At 42.8% G+C, this 20,613-nt stretch overlaps 1 long non-coding RNA gene across 12 annotated transcripts in view; it reads left to right on the forward strand.

Annotated features, from left to right (window-relative positions):
* LOC135114229 (uncharacterized) overlaps positions 1 to 20,613 on the forward strand; it is a 238,827-nt gene that overhangs the window by 140,609 nt on the left and 77,605 nt on the right. For all 12 annotated transcript variants that reach the window (XR_010275458.1, XR_010275459.1, XR_010275457.1 and 9 more), the window contains one exon: positions 4,636 to 4,717. This is a non-coding gene — a long non-coding RNA (uncharacterized LOC135114229). The remainder of the gene's footprint in view (positions 1 to 4,635; positions 4,718 to 20,613) is intronic.

Genomic DNA, 20,613 nt, shown 5'->3' on the forward strand with positions numbered 1-20,613 from the left:
AGAGAGAGAGAGAGAGAGAGAGAGAGAGAGAGAGAGAGAGAGAGAGAGAGAGAGAGAGAGAGTTCAATAGCTTCTTAGAACACTTAATTAACTTAAGAACGAATTTTTATGACCATGTTTTTATTATTGACCTCATTCGAGAGAGAGAGAGAGAGAGAGAGAGAGAGAGAGAGAGAGAGAGAGAGAGAGAGAGAGAGAGAGAGAGAGAGAGAGAGAGAGAAATCAAAAGGTCCTGCTAATTATGTAACACCGAGTCACTTCACTCTATAAATAAAACCTGGAAATTGAAAACCACTAATTAAATAAGCAGAGAGAGAGAGAGAGAGAGAGAGAGAGAGAGAGAGAGAGAGAGAGAGAGAGAGAGAGAGAGAGAGAGAGAGAGAGAGAGATTCAGTCAAGATAAATTCTGATTAAATTCCTATTATAAAAAGACAAGCAATTAGCATTAGTAAAAATAGAAAGTGTATAATTGTATAGAAATTATAGAGAAACCTTTCATTGGGAATTAAGAAAAGGAAGAAAAACATGAAAAGAAAAAGAAGAAAGTGAGCAAAAGGAAAAATGGGGATGTTTTGAAGCAGAATTCCACCAGAACCGACTTTTCCTTCCTCCTCCTCCTCCTCCTCCTCCTCCTCCTCCTCCTCCTCCTCCTCCTCCTCCTCCTCTGTCCTTCCAGTCGTCCCCATAACACCGTTTTAGCTAAAGAAAACCAAATCACCTATAAAATGGAAAATCGGTTGAGGGGGGAGAAGGAGGAGGAGGAGAGGCAATTTTCCTGCCACATGTTTTTTTTTTAAGTTTTCTGTATAATTAACTTCTTTCTTCTCCTCCTCCTTCTCCTCCTCTTCCTCCTCCTCTTCCAAAAAATCTTCGTGGTGGGATTTTTCGGGATTTTAAACTAATGAAATCTGTTTGTTTAGACTGTGGAGGGTAGGAGTGGTAATACGAGTACACACACACACACACACACACACACACACACACACACACACACACACACACACACACACACACACACACACACACACACACACACTTTCCCCTCTCCTTCCTCTTCCTCCTTCCTGTCATCTTCCCTCCCCACTCTTCTTCTTCCCTTCTCTTTCTGTGTGTGTTGTCCAATCCCCTCTTCCTCCCCTTTCATCCTCTTCCTGTTTCATGTCTTTCTCTCTCTCCCTTCTTCCTCTTCCTCCCCTCCTCTTCCTCCTCTCCTCTTTCTACCTTTCGCTCGGTATTTCTGTGCCCATGCTATATTTCTTAATAATCTCTGTTTCCAACACACACACACACACACACACACATACACACACACACACACACACACACACACACACACACACACACACACACACACACACACACACAGATCCAAATCAACGTTTTTTTTTTCCCACAAATGTTTTGAAAATTAAATGTTTTTTTTACGCTTCTTGAACATGAGGATTAAGAAGAAGCGTAAGAGAGAGAGAGAGAGAGAGAGAGAGAGGTGGATTAAGACGCTGGACTCGCCGCAATGTATTTTTCCGTGAAATCATATGTTTATTTCTTACATATATTTTTCCCTCTTACATTTTTCCTCCCGTCTATTTGCTTAAGTTTTGGCAGAAGCTCCGGAGTTAAATTTTAAAGCCTTGAAGCTCCGTTACCCAAATGCTCCAATGATACGAGAGATGTTTGTTATACTTCCTCAATCTCTTCATCCTTTTACCTTAGTGTTCTGTTGAAATTTGTTCCCTCCTTACCTTGTTTGCCTTTCCTGATCACTCTATTCCATGCCCTACTGCCCTCTCTCCTCTCCCTCCTCCCTCTCTGTTCCTCCCTTGCTTTTCATGTTCCCTCTCTCTCTCTCTCTCTCTGCCTTCCTTCCTTTCCTCCTTTCCTGACTCATCCGCCTTTGTTGCTTCTTGCTTTTCCTTCTCATCTTTATTTTTTCTTATTTCGTTTTTTTTATTTATTTGTTCTTGCCTTGCTTTCTCTTCCCTTTTCATTTGTTATTTTTCTTTCTTTCTATTTCGGTCATCGTCCCTTCTCTCCTCTTCCTCTCTCCGCATCATTTTCCCTTCTTTATCCCAATCTTTCCTCTTTTCCTTCATTTCGTCGTCCTCTCCCTCCCTTCCTCCGTCCCTCCCCTCACTCCTCACATTTGTTCCTTTCCTTCTCTCTTCCCTCCCTTATTTCATCTCACACTTTCTCCCTCCTTTCCTTCCTTCTGCTCCTTTACTCCTTTACCCACTCCCTTCCTCCCTCCATCACCCTTTCCCTCCTCTACATAAACCCTTCTTCCCGTTTACCTCCCTTCTAGTCCTCCCTTCCATACGGTCCTTTGTCCTTCACGTCACATGCCCTTACCCTCCGCCTCATCCCTCCCATCTCCCCACTGCCCCGCCGTCACGCTGGCCGCCTCAGTGCCTCTCAGAGTGGCAGCGTCTGGGGACATTACGCTAAAACGAGGAGTGTTAACAGCGAATCCTGTACAGGGGAGTATGCTCAGGCTTCCAGCTCTCAGCCCCTCTCGAAAGATCCCCTATGCTCTCCTCCCCATCCACGGGACTTTGGCTTGCATTCAGAAACGTTTTGCTCTCTCTACACTATTTTCAAAGGCCACTTAGATGATAAGCCGGGTTCTCAAGGATGTTTCCATCTTACTAATGTAGATATGTTGTTAATCTGTCTCTTGAATCGTATGAACATCCTTAAAAAAACCGTGTAACTTCATCTACAGCCTTTTGAAAAGTAGAGGTGCCTGCAGAAGTGTTTCAGAATATGGTCCCTTAACTCCATTCCACGCCCACTTAAGAGAGTCCCACCTTCCTCCACGCCTAATCAACGCATCCCCCAAGCCTCTCCCACGCTCACTTAAGATTCGAGCCCTGATGTCCTCACAATAACCATATACACTCTCACAGGCACACACACACGTGTATCACTCAACAATTATTATTATTATTATTTATATGTATATTCGTCGTTCATATTCATCCCACGTGTGCCCATGGCTAACCAGTCTATTCTATTGTTAACCTTTCTCCTCCTCCTCTACTTCTCAAGGGAATTTCACACCCACTTCCAGTTCTTAGAGAAAACATCTGCCTTCGCTTTGAGTCTTTTTCGCAGGTCATTGGCCAACATAACGAACTCTCCCATTGGCTCTTTCACCTCATTTCCTGACATTGCATTGGTCATTTCTTCACCTTAAAACCTGAAACGTGATCCACTTAACTCACATAAATATAGCCCGCATGGTAGTCTCACTCAGTCAGTCAGTGAGTCAGCCAGTCCCCATCACTCAGTTTCGTTCAGTCATAGTCAGTCTTGAGAGACGCTGCTCAGTCATCACTTCATATCTTTTCAGAGAGAGAGAACAATCAATCGTCACGTTATAATCTCGTCTCGAATCAAATGTGTACATTCTCTACTATTAAATCAAGAAGAACTTTGTGTCTTTTACTCTTACACATCAACTATATCAACCTATTATCCAATGTCCTCCATTCTACAACATTACCAATTTCACTACCTGTCCTCCACGCTGCTGTCATGATCCTGATTATCTTTCCCAAAAAGTGGACGGTACACTGATCCCAGAGAGTTTAGTTAAAGGTCTGGATTTTTAAAGGTCTCGAATACCTACCCGACCTATCCGAAATCATCAGCTATTAAACCCTCTCACAAAACCCTTACCTTGGCACAGCACGCCAGAAATCACCTCAATGCCAGACCAGTGTTGGGGTAGAAAATAATCATTCTATATAATAATACAGTATATTAATAATAAGGTTAACTTACAAATAAATTGAGGTAAAACACGTTAAAGGGAATTAGAGAACAAATTTTTATCCTAGACCAACACAAAGTAATTCCCACACTTAATCACAATACCTTTCCCTTTACTCAGGCTCTTATATATATCTATATATAACATTCCCGTCTCTTCACAAAGCATTAAAACCCTTTTGCTCCTTCACAGGCCGCTGGAATATTTTCCCCAGCTGCAGGAATTTCCATGTCACTACGTCCTCAAACGACAACAAAACGACCTCAAACTTAACAAAACATCACCACCACCGCCACAGTTCACGTATAACACCACAACACCGTCCCCAAGGACACCAGTAATGCCACAACACCATCACAACCCCAACCACAAAATGGCTGCCTTTCACCCCGATGCTAGCCCTCAACGTTACATCACTGACACAACTCACCAACCAAATTTCAGTGAGCAAGAGTTCTTGGTACCACAAAAGACTCACCAATCTGATCCTGGATATCAGGGTTATGCCACCACATCGCCAATAGCTCCACACGCCCGCTTAGTCACCACAGCACCAACCAAATTTATCCCATGAGAACGCCACCCTTTGTTCTCCCTCTGGGCTCCTATGAGTGCTGAAATTTTGCTGACGCAGATACGAGAGGCAGACACGTATCGCCCCTCGGCTCAACACATTTCACCCCAAATAGACCTTTTCATTTCCATATACATACATATAAAGAACTTAAGTTATGAGGAGAATAATATTACATGATATAAAATGAGTAAATAAGCCATATACTAACTTATAAATAAGAATAAAGATATGTACAGAAGGAAAATGGAACAAGGGGACACTAAGAAAATGTGTTTCTTTTCAGGGTAAACTCGGCAAATAACATGACATTACCAACACACCAAGCTCCTCATCTGATCCGGTAGTGACGAGCATCATCAACTGAGGTAAGCATCATCATCAAATGGGGCGAGTATCTCATCTAAACTCAGAACAGTAGTGGAGAGGAGAAGTCACATCAATTCCAGAACAGTGGTAGCAGCGATAGTCAGACAGAAAACACACGTACACGCGCGCGCACGCACGCACGCACGCACGCACGCACGCACGCACGCACGCACGCACGCACACACACACACACACACACACACACACACACACACACACACACACACACACACACACACACACACACACACACACACACACACACACACACACACACACACACACACACACACACACACGTCATATGTCCGTCTGACCTTGGAACTGATAGCTGTGGAACAGAGAGAGAGAGAGAGAGAGAGAGAGAGAGAGAGAGAGAGAGAGAGAGAGAGAGAGAGAGAGAGAGAGAGAGATGGAAGGAACGGATGATGGATAGGACAGGAAGAGAAATTAAAAGAAGAACAAGAGGAGGAAGGAGAAATACAGGTGGAAAGCGCAATAAATGCCATATTTAAGATGACAGGAGAGACAGAATTCAGAGATAGAAAAAGGGAGGTGATGGAGAGAGAATACAGGGACCGAAAGAGAGTAAGAATATGGGGGAAGAAAAACTGAAGAACAAGATGAAAAATGTTTGAGATAGATGCAGAAAATAAAATCAGGGATTAGGTCTCTTTTATTTGGAAAGAATAAATACCAGATGTATTCTTATTATGAGAGAAGTCAAGGTAATGTTGTCTAAGGTACTGTAAGTTGAGTCAAGGTACAGTAAAAAAAGGGAGTATCTAATTTTTTTTTTTTACTAGAGATGCATCGTTATTTTGTGCTGTCTTATTTCCCTCACAATGTGTTAGTGCAGTCCACACAAACATCACCGTAAAGACCATATAGATCTACTGGCTTTAAGGCTCATTCACACACATCAGTGGCGTATCAGTGCCGTGTCAGTTCAGTGTCACCGAAAGCCGTGACGCTTCAGAGACATCTGTTCATACACTCCGTACTGCTTGATATCAGTGATTTACAATATGGTAAATTTTTCAGACGTGGAATTAGCAATGATTGCCATAATTCTTAATGAAGAGAAAGAGGTTGAGCGTAAGCTGAAGAAAAGGAAGTGGGTACATGAAGCGTGAAAGAAAAGAGAAAGTGAAGGAGAGTTTGCTACTCTGTGTAAGGAGTTCATTGATGCAGACTTTAAAGCGGCTAATACCTTCCACCTCAGCGACAGATGGGGATAAAGCATTCCAAACAGAGACAACACAAAAATATAAGCGTCTCCTGCACTTTGGAGAACAATGTGAATGTGCTGATTCATATGCCTGGCCTCTAGCCCTTAGTAACATTTGTATTTGGCAAGTCAGGAATGATGTCAAGTGGTTGCTATATGTCATGAATAAAGTAGGACCAAGAACTGATCCTCGTGGAAACCCGCTAGTATCGTTTCTCGCGAAGCTTTGTCTCCCTTCAACAATAACTGACAAAATATATACTCCCACAAAGGAATTGATGAAGCCATGATAGAACTTTCCCGGAAACACTTATATGCTTAAGTTTTGAGGTGAAGTTGTAAGGTTATACGGTGGCGAATGCTTTGGCAAAATCAAATAGCATCAAATCTACAATAGAGCCTGAAGGAAGCGTGCCCGTGCATGATCCTCCACCACTCTATCAGGTCAGCTCCCAGCAATCTCCCACGCACCGAGAATAAGTTTAAACCAGACAGTCTATCATTGCAAGGCAAATCCTCCAGGCCCGGGACATGCTTGGTCCATCCACATTGCACGGACTCAAATAATTTTATATAATTTATACATCCTTCGTTCCAGACCTCAAAACAAAACTCCATCTCTGGTTTTGTGAGTGTAGTGCAGAGAAATGACATCATGTCAGGAGTGCGACAGACAGCAGATCTCAGGAGATGTGAAGCCTCCCCGCATGCTTCAGTTCCTAAGGAGCGAATATGATCGTGGAAACGTAATTTTGTATCAACAGGAATCCCGAGGTTTTTAACCAGAGCAGGAGGAAGGGATTGGGTGGTTATTGATATAATAGTGGCCGGGAGGGGCAGGTATAGTCAAGTTGCTTCCAAACTTTAAAATGACACATTTATCAGGGTGAAGGCTAAGATCAGGCGGCGCTGCCGGGCTGTTTTGCCTCAGCCTACCTGTGCCTAGTGGAAAGAAAAGTAGATTTATCTATGCTTACTAAAAAGGTAATTAAATAAAATACACACACACATACATACATATATCATATTATAATTCGTCTTGTCCTACTGTTGGTATGACATTACGCTTTCATAAATATTAACCTAATTATTCTTCCCTTGTAAATACCAAGAACTAACTTAATTGTTACCGGTCATTTCTCTCTCAGCCTACTATGGACAATCCGGGACAAGTAGAGACAGGTTACCAGGAGCCTCTCACGACTTGAAATCCACATACCGCGTTGTTCTTATGTTAGTAGTAGTAGTAGTAGTAATTTACAGAGTATTTCCATATCGGCTTAAGTCTACGGTCATGTTATGCCACATTTCTCCAAGTCTGCGGAATGTTACATAATATATTTTGGTATTACCACAGAAGCTACTAATGACTCTATCCTTTGGTTGTGGCAGTTGTGGTTTGTTTCTTTATACACCAACGCACGCAACTGAGGGAAAGAGTTAGTATACCAGGATATAATAGGGCAAGACTCCTTCCCGTCCACAACACCCTTTGTCAACGTACAGACGGAAAACAGTTTGAAGAGAACACTATACATGCGTAGAGAATAAAGGGAATGTCTGTGAATGGGAAGACAAGTGGAAGGTGAAATGATGAAGGGGGAGGAAGGGAAGGAATATGGAGGGAAAAAAAAAAGACTTCTTAGGTTATATGGAGTAATGGAGGGGAAGGAAGGTATGTAAAGGAGAGAGGATTGTAGGGGGAGCTTACACATTACTAGGATGTACGGGGTATTTGGGGGACGAGCAGGGGGGAGGAGTAGGGCAGAGACAGTAGAAGGTACGAAAGAAGAGGATGAAAGGGAGGGAAGATAACATGGTAAAGGGAGGTAGAAGTTGAAACGAAGCATGGGAGAGTGAGGGTGAAAGTGTGCGAGGGGCTGCAGGTGTGTCTGGATGTGGTAGGTACAGAAGGAGGAGGAGGAGGAGGACGATGCATGTGCATTTGACTCTCTAGATTGTTGGTAATGGACTCCACCTCAGCCCAGTAACTCGTTTTGATTCACAGACTGACCACGGCTTCTGAGTGGCTGCTGCTCGTGGAAGACTAACTTACTTCACTGATGGAGTTGAGTGACTGATGTAAACACACTCTTCCTTCTTGCTCTCTTACTTCTATCAGTTCCTTTCAACACACTCGTCCCTCTTTCTTCTTCCATCCATCCCTTCAAAACAATTTCCCTTCTTCCTTCTATCCATTCCCTCCAACACTTTTATATCTTACCTCTTCTATTAATTTCCTTCAACAGAATCTCCCTGGTTGCTAACTTCTTCCTATTTCCTTCAACACACTACGAGTAAAGATAAAAGCCAGTTCTCTGTCTATTATGGCTTCTTCGTAAACTTAATCCAATAACCTGGCACAAGTTTAGAACATAATTTTGAGAAACGCCAGTGACAGCAAGAAAAATTATCAAATACTTCAATCATACTACCCCTATCTCTTTTTCACCAGTAAAATTATACAAAGCCACTCAAATGAAGTCACAATTGCCATACTATGAATGCCATTCAAAGACTCGAGTCAGGTGAACTATGTGAGAAAAACACGAATAGAATAGACAAGTCCTCCCTCGGTCTTTCTCTCGCTTTACCATTTTCTGTTGGGTTTGTTTACCTTCGAGGGCCGAGGTTCATTCCTTAATTGTTATGATGACCTTAATAGCCAGCGCGAGAGAGGGAGACAGGGAAGATCGGAGGGAGGGAGGGAGGGAGGGAGACAGCCAGCCGCGGATTGCCTCAGCGGCGCTCGGAGGGCAGTGGAATGGAAGCGAACATAGTGGAATACTGTGTGGAGGAGGAACGGATTTCATTCGTTTATTTTGTCCTTACTCTCTTTTTTAGGAGTTGATTCCGTTGCAATTCATTACATGATCTTCTCTTTATCTTTGTTTCTGGTTTTGTTCTTATATTCTACAACATTCCACTTTTTTATTTATACAGTATCCTTTGTTTTTTATTGCCTTTATTTTTTTTTCCCCAAGTTAATTTTACAACAATCTACCACTTATTCTCCAATTATCCTTCATGTTTCTTCTTTATTTTCTTGGTTATTTCACCACGAGTAGATTCCACTAATTATAGTACTCCACCTTGCCTTCACTTCATTCCATCAACAACCTTCCCGCTTCATTTACTCCACCTCCACTTAATCCCATCCACATACACCAGTCCACCACTCCACACTAACTCCGTTCACTCCTCCACTTCACATTAACCTCCCTCCTCCACCACTCCCATTCAATCCACCCACTCCACCCTCTCACTCCATTCCGTGCCCACCTCCTCCACCTCTCAGCGCTCCACTCTCAGGTTCTCATGTACAGGTGTAATCAATCGTACAGCCAGGTAAGGGAGGGGGAGCAGGTGGAGGGTGATGGGAAGGGAGGGAGGGAATTTCGTGGGGAGAGGGTTGGTGATGATGATGTTGAGGGGGATAGTAGGAGGGAAAGGGGAGAGGGTAGACAGGGAAGATGGAGGGAAGGGGAAGAGAATTTCGATAGAGGGGTGTGGAGGGGGATAAGTGGAAGAGTAGAAGGGAGAGGGAAATAGTAAATAGGGGAGAAGGTGGAAGGTGAGACGGAGGAAATTTTGTGGATAGTGTTGATGATAGGAGTACAAGGGAGAGAGAGAGAGAGAGAGAGAGAGAGAGAGTGTTGACATGTAAGAGGACGAGTGAAGGAAGCATTTAAGGGAACCCGTGTGTGTGTGTGTGTGTGTGTGTGTGTGTGTGTGTGTGTGTGTGTGTGTGAGAGGAAGACGTGACCCCAACGCCTCACCACCAGCCATCGATCCCTTACACACCCTGACAATAACCCCGGTTCTCTGCGGCTCATCAGAGAACCCTTATAATAATGAAAAAAAAAAAGCTCTCTGCCCACCCCTCTGCCTGGCTCTCCTTTGCTTTGTCCCTCTCCTCCTTTCCTCTCCCTCCAGTTCTTCTCTTTTGCATAAGTGTGTCTCACTCGTACATACACACAGCAGCAGTAATAGTAGTAGTAGTAGTAGTAATAGTAGTAGTAGTAGTAGTAGTAGTAGTAGTAGTAATGATATTAATAATGATAATACGCACTAGCCAACCAGTACATACACAGTAGTAGTAGTAGTAGTAGTAGTAGTAGTAGTGCAAGTACTGACAATAATAATAATGATAATAATAACAATAACAACAATAACGACAACACCTCCCACTAACCAAACAGTACAGAAAACAAAAAAGTTAAACCTCCCTATATGCAGCAACAGCAAAGTATAGTATCTACAGTACCCCCATTACTAAGGCAGTCAAGCATCTCTAGTGTGGTTCTTAGCATGGAGGTTTGGTTCTCAGGTTAATAGTCCCCGTGGAGAGCTGCTCAGGCGTGTAGCTGGAGCACTTAAGTGGGCCCGTGGTGAGGAAAGAGTGTTGGAGTGTAGCTGGAGAGGGAAGAGTTGGAGAGAGGAGTGACTTGGAAGGGAGTGACTTGAGTGTTGCTGTAAAAGAAAGGGAATGTTGGTTATGTTTCTGAGTAATGAGTAATATTTGTGGTTTGTGTGTGGTATTCGGAGTGGGAGTGGTTTAGGTGGTGGTGGTGGTAGTAATAGTAGTAGTAATAGTAGTTGTAGTAATATACTGTAGCATCATAGTTGTTGTAGCAATAGACGGAGGAGGAGGGAGGATAAAGAGGAAAAGTAAGAGGAAGAGAAGAAAGAGGAAAAGGAAGAGGATGAAGCAGAGGAGAAGAAAAACAAGAACAGTAAGAAAACAACAACAACAATAATAATAATAATAATAATAATAATAATAATAATAATAATAATAATAATAATAATAATAATAATAAAGATAGACGAAAGAAAACGAGGACAAGAAAAAAAACGGCAATAACGAAGAAGAAATTAAATTGAAATACAAATAATGACTGAAAGCAACAGAGGACACCAACAACAAACAGAACAAACCATCAACCCATCCACAAACAAATATACAAAGCACAAAGACAGAGATTCATGCATCACTCACCTCCTCGCCTCACCTCATCCTCCTCGCCATCCACATCCTGCCTCACCCTCGTTGACGGACACTCCCTTGCCTGGCTGGCCTGTGCGGGGGCTGGACGGGGCTGACGCGTGGCCGGCGGGTTGGCGTGGCCCTAGCGGAGTGAGTGACGGGCCCCCTGGTGACTGACACACCCTCGCAACTCGGAAACTTTCGCGTCATAAAGAAACTTGTATGTAAGATGACGAGCCCTGTTTCTTACATTTAATTGCACGCTTGACCTAATTTCTACCTTCCTTTAACCCCCTGAGCCCTCAAGACCTTATTTTAATCTTAATAAACACTCTTGCCATCATAACAATTACCTTGTTGACCGACATGTTCCTTTTTAACCCACCCCAACCCCCCGCCTATCTCCGTCTCTCATTTCTATCCTTCCTCCTTCCTCTCTGTCCCACTCATTTCTCCCCTAACAACCCCACCTCTATCCATCCCACTTATTTCTACCCTCCCTCCTTCCTCACTCATAAGTAGCCTATTTCTTTCCTCTTCCATTCCTCCTCTCCTTTCCAAAATATTTGTGCCATTTCTCTCCCTCCCTCCCGCTCGTAACCAATCCTTTCCTTCCCTCTTCCTTTCCTCCTTTCCTAAAAAAAAAAAAAAACTGAGTCCCCCCTCTCTCTCCCCCTCCTTTCCTCTCCTAGAGCGAAACTTCTATTCCTCCCATTACCCCTCTCCTTTACGTTCCTCCCATCTTTCCTTCTCTCCTTCATTCACCTGTCAGTAACAACATGCTTCCTTTCCTTCCCATTAACTTCTCCATGTTTTCCCCTTCTCTCTCTGTTCCCCCATCCTTTCTTTCCCCTTTTCCTTCCCCCCATTTCTCCTATCTTTTTAAACCATTCTCTACCCTTGTCTTCCTCTGTGTTCAGTCATCTCTCTCTTCCTTCCTATCCTCCTCTCCCTCCCTTTATCTCCCCTCCCCTCCCCTAGATCACCTTGGAGAGGAAGTGAGGTTAATTAGATCTTACCTGATCTTCATTAACTCTCAGCTTCACTTAATTACGTCGATGATGACAGAAAGACTCGGCACTGTTTGCAGAGGTCTTGATTCTTCCACTCCTTGTATGTTTTTATTTGCGCACCTGGCCTGTCGCTTGCACATGTGTGTGTGTGTGTGTGTGTGTGTGTGTGTGTGTGTGTGTGTGTGTGTGTGTGTGTGTGTGTGTGTGTGTTTGTGTGTGTGATTAAGAGAAAACTCTATTTTTTTCATTTACTAACCTGCGGAGTGTCAGAAGCAGATGATGTTTCACGCCTTGCATCTCTCTCTCTCCCCATAAAGTTTCCGTATTTTTCCGTCTTGATGTATATAATGTATATTCACCAAGAGGTCACGATTTCCTGCCTTTACGTGTGTTATACCTGCCTCCTCCTCGCTTCCTTCCGTGTCTCCTCGTTTTTGTGGAGTAATGTACCTACTTCGTCTTCACCTTCTCCGTGTCCTCCTCGTCCTTTTGAAGTACTGTACATGCTTCCTCGTCCTTCCTTTCTCTCGTGTCTTTCTCGTCCCTGTGGAGAATATGGCAGCTGTATTGTTTCGCCTGTAGACGGCTGGATACGCACCTACTTTGAATGACAGTGAGATGAAAGAGAATAGTAAACACAAAACAGTTACCAAAGTGTGAGTACGTTGTGAATAAAGTACTCATTCTCCAGTCCGTTTTTTCCTTCACAGCCTGCCCTCATAGTTACAGAACTAGAAAACAAGTCAGAAATAAGTAATACCTCACAGTATATTATTTGGTTGCAAGTTCCCACGTCATATCGCGTTACACATTGATATATTTTAGTCTCAATAAATGTGTTCTCGTTTTCTGCTTATCCTAAGAGATCTCAAGTGTTGTCCTTGTTCCATATGCTTTGGTTTTAATCGTCCACTTGTCCTCGCTCTCCGCATTGACACAGTTTTTGGTCTCTAGTCACGCATCCTCGTTCTCTTTGCATCAAGTGTTTTAATCTCGAGACTGTCTGTCCTCGTCCTTCACCTGTATCACTTCTACAGTTTCTTGTCTTTCTTCTTTCATTTGTTTCTTGTTTCTTGTCACCCATGTGCATTATCTTTGTCAGTATCTTTGTCATTACACTGAATCCTTTGTACTCGTAGTTTGTAAAGTTTTTTTTTTAATGTCACAGCCTTGTCAAGAACGCAAAATAGATAGATAAATATATTTGATAAATTAATAAATAGATAAATAAAAAGGGAGAGAAAAGCCCGTTTATCCTCCAACACACAAAATATTAGCTACGGAAAGAGATTTTCAAGGGATCGACTAATTTATTACTGATGTGGAGGTGTCGATGCTTCTTTTCCTAGCAGTTCAAGGCGTAGGAAGAAAACGTTGGCCAATTAAGTTCTTGAGGTAGACATCTTGATGCTCTTCATTTTGACGCACTTCAACTCATAAGTGTAGTATGTAGGACACGAATCTTAATCTTGTAAGTAAATAATAATGAAAATTGTAGGCATGGAGAACCAACCTTTTTTTTTTTCTTTATTAATTGATCCCATGTTAGGAAAATTTCTGTACATTTCGTATTTTTTATTACTTATTTAGTTTTCTTGATACTCGTACGTTCGTTTCAATTAATATCATCACCGTAGCTTCCTTTTTTCGCAGTGTTGTGTTAATTGCACCGTGCACTTGCGGCGATATTTAAAGGGTTATATATATGTGCAGCCAGCAATATTATTATATACGTAAATACTTTTCGCAGTGCCTCTTTTATTCAGAGTTATACATTTTTTTAATTGTCGTCCTAGATTTTTATTGCTGCCCCCATTTATTTTGGGGGGCCTATACATTTTACATTTTTTTTTGTTACATTGTTAGACTTACTCATTCACTAATTTACTTTCCGCTTTTCTCTTCTTTTTTGTCGTTATTTTCCTTTTTTTTGTAATTTCTACGCAGTTTTAAAATTTGGTGTCTATCTTTATTCTCTTTGTCGGTCTGTGTGTGTGTGTCTGTCTCGATTTTGTCTCTTCGACTGTCCCTTTGTCTATCCGTATGTCTGCATGTCTGGATTCTTTGTCTATACCTGTATGTTTATTTATTTGTTGTAGCTTATATGTGTGTCTGTTGATTTGTGTTTACTCTCTCTCTCTCTCTCTCTCTCTCTCTCTCTCTCTCTCTCTCTCTCTCTCTCTCTCTCTCTCTCTCTCTCTCTCTCTCTCTCTCTCTCTCTCTCTCTCTCTCACACGTGCATTAATCATTTACCTGTCCTCTAATTGGTTCACCTTTCTGTCAATTTCCGCCGGAGATTATTATCCCATCAAAGACTTTTATTCGAGACTTGCAACTTCCTTCTTTCCTTCCTGACTTTTTACTCTCTCTCTCTCTCTCTCTCTCTCTCTCTCTCTCTCTCTCTCTCTCTCTCTCTCTCTCTCTCTCTCTCTCTCTCTCTCTCTCTCTCTCTCTCTCTCTCTCTCCCCCCCTCCCCTCCCCTCCCGTCCTCTTTCGTTTCCTTTTATTTCGTGTTTTTTTTTTCTTGTCCTCCCTCCCTCTTTTATTCGCTATATTTCTGCTCTCTCTCTCTCTCTCTCTCTCTCTCTCTCTCTCTCTCTCTCTCTCTCTCTCTCTCTCTCTCTCTCTCTCTCTCTCTCTCTCTCTCTCTCTCTCTCTCTCTTGACCTCTCATCCCTCTAGTCATTCCTTTACCTCCTCCTCCTCCTCCTCCTCCTCCTCCTCCTCCTCCTCGAACTTCTACTCAATAACCACCACATCCTCCTCCCTCTATCCATCTCCTTAGTCCTCCTCCTCCTCCTCCTCCTCCTCTCATGCCACTCTTGAGGTAATCATTGATCTTGAAAACACAGAGGAGAAAGAGGAGGAGAAAGTGGAGGAGGAGGCGGTTGTCTACAAACGGTATTGTTCCTGCGAGGGAAGATAAGACGTGCACATCAATGGGGAGGTGGTGAGTCTGCCGCCACTTGCCCCAACACAGGGACGACCTCGCTTCCGCCATGTCCTGTGTCTTGTTCTTCCTCTTGTTCTTGTTCCTTTTCCCTCGCGTCACTTTAGTTAAGCTGGTCATCTATTTAGGTTGAGGTCCTCTTCCTGCCTTGTTCATTTTTGTTGTTGTTGTTGTTGTTGTTGTTGTTGTTGTTGCTTTGTTTTGATTTGTGTTCTGCTTTTTCATGGTTTGTTTGTGTGTTTTTGTGTTTTTTTTTGTTTGTTGTTGTTGATGATGATGTGGTGGTAGTGGTGGTACTGATGTTTACTCTCTTCTTCTTCCTCTTCTTCCTTCTTCTTCTTCTTCTTCTTCTTCTTCTTTTTTTTCGTCTTCCTCTTCCTCTTCCTCTTCTTCTTCTTCTTCTTCTCTTCTTCTTCTTCTTCTTCTTCTTCTTCTTCTCCTTCTTCTTCTTCTTCTTCTTCTTCTTCTTTCCTCCTCCTCCTCCTCATGCATCTTTCTTACATTGGCTTTTAAACGAATGTATCTCACAGTTTCCTCAATGATGTGTGCGTGTGTGTGTGTGTGTGTGTGTGTGTGTGTGTGTGTGTGTGTGTGTGTGTGTGTGTGTGTGTGTGTGTGTGTGTGTGTGTGTGTGTGTGTGTGTGTGTGTGTGTGTGTGTGTGTGTGTGTGTGTGTGTGTGTGTGTGTGTGTGTGTGTGTGTGTGTGTGTGTGTGTGTGTGTGTGTGTGTGTGTGTGTGTGTGTGTGTGTGTGTGTGTGTGTGTGTGTGTGTGTGTGTGTGTGTGTGTGTGTGTGTGTGTGTGTACACAGGGGAGGGATACAAGAGGTCAGGTTCCAATGCTATCAATCTGGCCTCTGCTTTCTCCTCCTCCTCCTCCTCCTCCTCCTCCTCCTCCTCCTCCTCCTCCTCCTCCTCCTCCTCCTCCTCCTCCTCCTCCTCCTCCTCTTCCTCCTCCTCCTTCTTGTTCTTTTTTTATTATCTTGATCTATGTGTGTGTGTGTGTGTGTGTGTGTGTGTGTGTGTGTGTGTGTGTGTGTGTGTGTGTGTGTGTGCGTGCGTGCGTGCAGTGCTTACTCTTGACAAAACACCACCAAGGTCGTTGTTTTTTTTTTCATTTGTTTGTTTTATCTACCTACCTGACATTAAGCTTCTTTTTGTCAAGGGAACGCGGTTAATTATCTCACCTACAGTATGTATGTTTGCTGAATGATAATGATTTTCTTTTTACCTTGCTTTGTTTGCCTCTCAAGGTGTGGCGTGAGTTATTTTTAGCTTACTGGGGCGCGCGCACACACACACACACACACACACACACACACACACACACAAGATGACAATGTTGTTGACGACAAGTCATAACGCATAATTTTTCCATAGGTCTCTCTCTCTCTCTCTCTCTCTCTCTCTCTCTCTCTCTCTCTCTCTCTCTCTCTCTCTCTCTCTCTCTCTCTCTCTCTCTCTCTCTCTCTCTCTCTCTCTCTTCCGCCCTCCCACTTTTCTTTCATCCTCCCTTCCTTCTTTCCTTCCTCTCTCTCTTCTTTTATTCTCTCTTTACTTCCCTTCCTCCTCCTCCTCCTCCTCCTCGTCCTCTTCGGGCCTCCCACGGCCACTAAAACACATAAGGTTGTTTGGCCCATCACAGCTAATCCCAAGATCACTCTTATGGCGCCTCTTTGTTAGGATGACTTGCAAGTGAGGACAGGAGAGAGGGAGAGGGGAGAAAAAGGGAGGGAAGAAGAGGGAGAGGTAAGGAGAGTGCGTTCTTTCTTCCCAATCTCTTATGTTCTTATTGATCTAACCGGCTTATCATAAGAAAGGGAATAGGAGGAGAAAGATGGAATAAAAAAAATAGACGAAAAAAGCAAAGGGGAAGAAGTGAGGAAGTAAAGTGCTTTGATGCGATGAATATAATATAAATATATAAGGTAAATAAAAAAAGGCAAAGACAGAAGTAAAAAAAAATGAAGAGAAAATGTATTATGTAAGGATTGGGAATAGGGAAAATGTAAGCTGATATTAAGTAAAGGATGGAATAAGGAAAAATGAAATTTATTATTTCAAATTGAACGGGAATGAGAAATGAATAGGATTAATGATTATAAGAAGAAAATGCCAAAGAAAAGGTAGGAAAAAATAATGATAAAACGCATGCGCTCTCTCTCTCTCTCTCTCTCTCTCTCTCTCTCTCTCTCTCTCTCTCTCTCTCTCTCTCTCTCTCTCTCTCTCTCTCTCTCTCTCTCTCTCTCTCCACATCCACTGGGACTCAATTTCATTTGATTCCATTTTTATTGTTTTTTTTTTCGTAGGATAGAAAGCTTGATGTGTGTGTGTGTGTTATGGTTGAATTTATTTATGTATATTCAACCTTTGAGACATTTCATGCACACACACACACACACACACACACACACACACACACACACACACACACACACACACACACACACACACACACACACACACACACACACACATGCATCCATACACAACACACGCGAATAGGAGAAAAAAATAAAACAAACGAACTTTGAATACATACATATACATAAAAACATAAATGCCTACATACATACATACATACATACATTCATACATACATACATACATAAATCAATCAATATCTCAGCTTACAATCGGAATTTCAGCACCTCCCTCCCTCTCTCCCCCTTTCTAACCCCCTCCCAACAATCTACCCCCTTTGGTTCTGTATTTGCCTTGCCTATCCTTCCCTCCACCTGTCTTTTCCACCTGTCTATATATACCTGAGCTCGAACTCCACAGTTTTATCCTTTATCTTCCACCTATCCCCTTTCTCTCTCTCTCTCTCTCTCTCTCTCTCTCTCTCTCTCTCTCTCTCTCTCTCTCTCTCTCTCTCTCTCTCTCTCTCTCTCTCTCTCTCTCTCTGTTCTTCCCCTTCCAAGTGTCTGTCTTTCTTTAGCTAACTCTCACACTCTCGCCACTTGTCAGGTGTAGGCGTGAGTGTGGTGAGAGAGAGAGAGAGAGAGAGAGAGAGAGAGAGAGAGAGAGAGAGAGAGAGAGAGAGAGAGAGAGAGAGAGAGAGAGAGAGAGAGAGAGAGAGAGAGAGAATAAGGGAGCGAGGGATGGATGGAAGTATATGTGTGTGTGTGTGTGTGTGTGTGTGTGTGTGTGTGTGTGTGTGTGTGTCTAAATATTGAACATCATTGACCAGGAAGCCTTAGAAATGAATAGACGCTTGAATCGCCTGTGCTGTTAGCGGCCAATTCACCCGTGTTTGTGTTTGGAAAATGTGACCAATTGTAATTAAAAAAAAAAAAAGTGACTTTGTTTGGCAGATGGCGAGGGAGGGCTATTGTGTTTGTGGGGAGGGAAGAGGTGGAAGGGGGCGGGGATGGATGAGTGGGTAGATGTGGAAACAAAGGATGGTACAAATGTGGACAATGTAGAACGGAACCGAGTGGCAGGAATTTGCAATGTTGTGGCTAAATGCAATGAATTGTCACTCCATCCCCCTCTCTCTCTCTCTCTCTCTCTCTCTCTCTCTCTCTCTCTCTCTCTCTCTCTCTCTCTCTCTCTCTCTCTCGCTCTCGCTCTGTCTGTGGGTGTTTGTGTACATGTGTCCGTGAGGGAGAATGAATATGGGGGTGTGTGTGTGTGTGTGTGTGTGTGTGTGTGTGTGTGTGTGTGTGTGTGTGTGTCTGTCTGTCTGTCTGTCTGTGTGTGTGTGTATGTGCGGCGTTACCATAAGTGATCGAGGGCCGTGTGATTGGTGTCATAAAAATGTTAGTTAAAAAGAATAACGTTTGTCGGGTCAGAGAGAGAGAGAGAGAGAGAGAGAGAGAGAGAGAGAGAGAGAGACTGGGACTGGGAGGCGTGGGGTAGGAAAAAAAAAAAGCAATACGCATGAAACACCTGACAATGGAAGGGAAATAAATGTAGCCTATGCAAATTGAAGCAGCAGTATTGGTTTGCAGTGAATCAATTACATCACGAGGTGCAGAGGGAGGGAGGGAGGGAGGGAGAGAGAAAGGGAGAGAGTGAGGGACGCAGAGAGGCAGACAGGTAGCTGGTGCGAAGCTTCTGGCCTCTGTTGTGGGTGATGTTGGTTAATGCAGTAACCTTGAACACTGCTAAGGATGGTCTATATAAACGGCAGTGAATGTAAATATAAGAGAGAGAGAGAGAGAGAGAGAGAGAGAGAGAGAGAGAGAGAGAGAGAGAGAGAGAGAGAGAGAGAGAGAGAGAATTTGTTGTATCCGCAAGGTCTATAGAAGTAGAATAAGTTATACAGATAATTTAGGAGGTGGAGAAGGAGCAGGAGGGCATAAGAGGAAAAGGGAAAGGTAGAGAGAAAGGGAAAGAGTAAAATGCTTAAAAAGTAAAAGAAAATAAAGATGGAGATTTAAAAGAAGGAGGACATAAGGTAATGAAAAAGGAAGAGGAATAGAATGCAAAGGGAAAAGAGAGAGAAGACACCTAAATGGGAATATAAAAGGAACAGGAAGCGAATATGAGAAGAAAAAGAAAGAGAGGAGTAGGAGGAGGAAGATATGATAAGAAAAAGAGAGGAAGGAGATGATGTAAAGAAAAAAAAAAAAAAGGAAGATTAAAAACATGTAAGAAAGAAATAAAGGAGGATGACAAAAAAGGCTTAGAACAGAGGAGAAGAAGGAGGTGGAGGTGGAGGTGAAGGAGGTTTAGTGCAAGGAGGAGAAGGAGATGGAGGAAGTGGGGGAGGAAGAGGAGAAGGGCGAGGAGGAGCAGGAGGAGGAGGAAGAAGAGGAGGAGGAGGAATGGCCTGTTTGGTCTCTGTCCATCCATAGTTGAAAAGTTTTCCTATCTTTTTTTTTTTTTTATAAATGAGTTAGGAAGAGTGAGAATACGATGAGAGAGAGAGAGAGAGAGAGAGAGAGAGAGAGAGAGAGAGAGAGAGAGAGAGAGAGAGAGAGAGAGAGAGAGAGAGAGAGTTTTATTTTCTTCTTTAGGCCAGATGGCGTATAATTGTTTCCTTCGGTGCTTAGTATGTGTATAATAATGTTCAGTATTTAGTTGTACGTACCAGACGACGAAATGAATGAAGTGATAAAAAAAATTCGTCCGTTAATAAAGAAAAGAAAAATGAAGTAAAAAGTTGTTCACAAATAAAGTAAATTAATAAAACACTCGTCGAGACGTGAAGAAATATGTAATAGAGTTCGTCTACTACAAATAAAGAATAAAATAAATACAAACAGACCACAAATAAAGAATTAAAAATGTTATAATCCTTAACAAATAAATAAATAAAACCTAAACATCCTCTATAAATAAATACATGAATAAGTAAATAACAAAATAAATAGATAGTCTGCCAACAAACACATCCAGTACGCTTCACAGATCCATTACTAACCCAAAGCTATGCGAAGTAACCAAAGAGAGGAGAAAGAAAGAGAGATCTGATCACATCCGCCTCAGTGCAGGACAGGCTGGGGAGGGGCGGAGGGACAGAGGCAGAGACAGAGAGCAGAGACAGCAAAGAAGAGCGCATCCTAAACGTGTAAAATCATGGACGTAACGCGAGGGTGCCTTCACTAAAATCCTGGCGTTGTGCTAAGCTTTAATACCCGCCGTGCTGTATTGCTGCGAAGTTTATTGGCCCTGGCATTTTTGCGCTACCAAGTTCAGCCGGCCGTTATTAAGTTGCGAACAAGGTATTTTTGTGCTGGAAGTTACTTTTATGAAGGTTCCGTG

This window comes from Scylla paramamosain, chromosome 27 (genome assembly GCF_035594125.1).
Source record: "Scylla paramamosain isolate STU-SP2022 chromosome 27, ASM3559412v1, whole genome shotgun sequence".
NCBI lineage: Eukaryota > Metazoa > Arthropoda > Malacostraca > Decapoda > Portunidae > Scylla > Scylla paramamosain.